This window comes from Triticum aestivum, chromosome 5A, assembly GCF_018294505.1.
Source record: "Triticum aestivum cultivar Chinese Spring chromosome 5A, IWGSC CS RefSeq v2.1, whole genome shotgun sequence".
Lineage (NCBI taxonomy): Eukaryota > Viridiplantae > Streptophyta > Magnoliopsida > Poales > Poaceae > Triticum > Triticum aestivum.
In genome coordinates, this window is record NC_057806.1 from 559,136,451 (window position 1) to 559,140,954 (window position 4,504).

A 4,504-nucleotide genomic window follows, 5' to 3' on the forward strand; every position below is an offset into this window, starting at 1 on the left:
TGTTGTTGTTGTTGTTGTTGTTGTTGTTGTTGTTGTTGTTGTTGTTGTTGTTGTCTTCCTTGACTATTGAAAGTGCTCTTCTTGGTCATTTATTGTCATGGCCAATAACGCCTGAAAGTGCTCTTCCAGGTCTCCACTCTCCCGAAATCCCTAAAACATTAAAAATCAACAGATTTACACAACGAATATAGAAATGCACAAATGAATCTCCTCCTCAAGATCAGTGGTGAAGGATGCAATAAATATCATCGACCAAATGCCAAAGCGTATTATAAATGAGATACATGCTTCTCAAGCCTTAACGAAGGCAAAAAATTGATTTTTCAATGCATTATAGGCAAGAACGGATCCAAGTCAGTACTGATGCGATTTATTCCATCGAACCACTACGAAAGTTTCTCTATACTGTTACGTTTTTAACACACAAGTATCAAACTGTTTTGCTGCCTTTCCATTATGAATTGATGGCGTAATACATGTTGAACTGTTATTCAGAGCGAAATTCAGAAATACATATATATTGGCATACTCCAAATAAGTGCATTTTCAGGAACAATACTTTCTGAATCTTCTATACAAAAGAACTTGAACAATCAGTCCAAAACATAATTCAAGTTAAACAATCATTTTCCTTAGCGAGTGTTAAGGAAAATGAAATTCTTTGTCCAATGACAACGTAAGAGTCACAACCAGTAATCGCAAACAACACTAGCTTGACTGCCCGTCATGTGTGTGCGGCAAGGGGAGGAGATACTCTGATGCTATATGTGTAGAGACAACAAGCTCACGCATAGAAGACAATGGACGACTCACGCAGTAGGCCTTGAACTGCTCGCCTGTTGCCACCGATGGCTATGGATCATGCAAAATCCTGACCAAAAGATCACATTTATTTTCACGAAACTAATCTCTTCAACTTGCTCCACGATAATCTTCAGACCTCCTACAAGAACAATCATTGTTTTAAAGTCCACATGAATACTTACAAGCAATGATCACAAACATTTATGGAACATTCTTTTAAAAAGTTCAAGAGATTAGTTTTAAAAAGAACCCCACAAGCTGATATAAGTACATGTTAAAAGGATAATCAAGTTCATGTATATTAACTAGGAGAAGTTCAAAAAGAAACTTTTAAAAAGTTTGTATTAGAAAGATGTATTCTTCATAACATTTGGTGAGGAGGACCATACATGGAAGGAATGTAGTTGCAACCTGCAGGACTTACCGCATACAGGGCACACTAGTACTGATGAATTTTCTCTATACTTGTTCATCAACCAAAATAGACAGTAGGGTCGAGAGAGCATTACAGGCAGCAAACATAATTAATTTTTGTCTAGTTTTGGGTTGCACCTGAGGCAAATGAATCATACAAAATACTGATAGAAAATCATACTTTTTTCTCACAAAACCAAACCTCTAAACCTTCCTACAATAATTCTTTGAACTTGCACACGTAGCTGAATTGAACTTTTCAACATTGGATCCCCTAATGTCATAGCAGTTCCCTGTTATAAATTTTTGCTAATTGATATGTACTGAGGAACTGATGTAGGTCCTTTTGTTGAACTTCTACTTGCTATTCTGAGGTCCTAACTGATGCATGTCCTTCTGTTGAACTTCTACTTGCTATTCCAAGGTCTTTTAATAAAAACTTACGAAAGAAAATAGAGATGCGGTGGTGTGGCAGCACCGCGCAGCATGACATCTCGCTGGAGAAGCAACACTGCAGCTTGTGAGCACCCGCTGGATGCAGCAGGCCACACCCCGATCCCTGGTCGCCGTTGTGGTTGGTGGCCATGGCGGCTCATATGGGGCGTTGGTCACGGCGACGCGTGGGGAGCCTGGATGCAGTGGCTTGTGCATCGGCATGTCGTGGCAATCTCGTATATGTGTTTGTGTAAGTACTTGTTTTAGGCCATCCTGAAAATTGTGTAGATAAAAAGAAATTGGTAAGAAATACACCATGTTGTAAGTTGTTGATTACAACTTTACAAGTATATGGGGCTGAAACATGGTGAAAACATCTGTTCCATATCTTTATCGATAATATGGTGCACTACTAAATTGTTATCATAAGGAACTAACATGTCTCATTTCTCACTTGAAATTATGTATGAGAGGTACTGATTGATGAATATAATCAGTACGTGATGACTTCCTTGTTTAGTTCAAAAGTCATATTCAGAACGTGGAATTTTCCCATAATTATTGTGCAAGAGTTATTGAAACTCGTGTTCCAGCCAGGCCAAAGGAGGATTTAAATGCCCCGCAAAAAAAGGATTTAAACAGCAGGTCACTGCCCAAATAATGAATGGAACAACTGCACCATATTCATTCATCTGTAGTAACTTCTGTATGATATCAATCAGAACAAGGGAGAGAAAATCAACACGTACTCTTCTACTTTGATGGAGATGGGGCTATACCAAAGAACTTTCAGTAAAATGCAGATACTTGTAACTGTTAATTTTTTTGAAGGAAATGGGTATTAGCACCATAAACCTTTAGTGTTTCTGAAAATGATTAATCTTTAACTAACCGCTCAATGACAAGTGAACTTACAGGGGTATGCACTATCTGATTCAGACGTTTGCCAACTTCACCATCATTTTTATTGAGAATTGTCAACAAGATCGACTGTCATCTCCGCTCCATACGGGTATACTCCTGGGCAACATGTGGAACCTATCAGCCTCATGAGCAACATGTGTAACCTATCGAGGTTATCCTGATCCTGCACCATTACTAGCAAAAAGCATCAATAAATAGGCGAACTCTTCAAGAGAAGCAACATACACATCTGTACTAACCATCCCAGATATACCACTGCTATTTATTTGTTCAAAGGTATGCACAGGTTAAGTTTGTTTCAGTGCTACCTCATCGTCCCATTTGAAACTGTAAATAAAACACTAACAAACCTTGCATTTATTCTTTCAAACCAAGAAAACCTTCAACTGTTATATGTCTCAAACAAATGTAGGAACACACATGTTAATTTGGCGAAGAAATGTGTCCATGAGTATTCAATGCATTAGCCATGAGCCAAGTTGCGGGAAGAGACACTGCATCCATCCATATCCATTTCTGGGAGAAATTCGGGGGTAAAGTAAAGGGCAAAGCTTGCTTACGCTGCCTGCACCGGCTTGCTCATACGTGTTCCTGCAAAATGAGGGATGTCTCGCCAGAGAAACGAGACAGCAGAACCCCTCCCCATTGTCGAACAACTGTGGTCGGCGGCCGCCGGCGAGAGAGTAGATGGAATGGATCCTCTTGAGCACCATCTCTGACGCCATGTATTCCTCATCTCTTCTAGCGTTCCCCTACTCCAAGTAGTTAGTTACAAGTAGAAAGAATGCCTTTCTTCAGGATGTAGCAGCAGTAGTGGTAGTACGCAAGGTATCGCATCTCGGTCCATGGTGAGTCGTGGAAGGCGTCGATCCTTATATACTTCAACAAAAACTGGTTAAGACCAAAAACTGAAGGAGTCGAAATTCAAGAAACTAACTGATCTTCCTTATGTTCCTTATGTACTTGAACTATTTAAAATTTGAAGATTTGAATTAATGTTTTGCCTAAGTACCGACACTACAAAATACATAAAACCATGTTTTAACACAAAAAATCTCTACAACTAATAGTACTACAAAATGCATTATGCAGGCAGAGAGTACAACATAAAACTCCCACTCTCAGATTGTAATTCTCTGCAGATAGTGAAAATAATTTTTTGATAAAGAACGCGAGGAGGTGAATTCGAGGGATCCTCTACTTGAACTGAACAGAGATAAATAGACGAACTGAAAGCTCACATGAACAGAGGAACTGGCCAAGCTCCACACGAACTGTTATCCATAGGCTTCTCCTTGTCCCTGCCTTAATAAAAGCTAAGTCTGGACTTTGAACTGCTCTGGAACAAAATCTGCTATGGGTCAGTTTTATCATAGGAATAATATCAAACAAGTTGAGTGTATTCACGACACAACAAGAATAAGCAACCAACTTTTTTGACAAATTTGAGAGAGGAGAAAGAGAGAGATCCATGTGGGGTTGTAGCGAAGAGGGCGGCTCCCGCATCATCAGTCCGTCAGTGTAAGACGGGGAATAGCAGCAGGTCACAAAGAGGACGGCTGTCTACCTCGTCATCGTAGTACTGAGGGACGCGCCCCTGCCGAACTGCTAAAGGCGGTGGCACCCGACGGCGAGCGGAACCTCCCCACAAACTGATGTCGATGGCTAGAGGCGGAGGAGCTCCACCCCGGCAAGGCTCGCCGCCCCACCACACCGGCACCACCACTTCTAGCACACCTCCCGATCTGCCCTGTTCGGACGCGGGGTGGCAGGGCGGCGGCGGGATGCAGGATCGCCGGGAGACAGGGGCGCTGGGTGGCCGGGCAACAATGAGGCGCGGGGTGGCCGGGAAGCGGTGGGGCACTGGGTGCCCGGGAGGCAGCAGGGCGCGGGATGGCCGGGCGACGGCGGGACGCTTGGTGGCTGG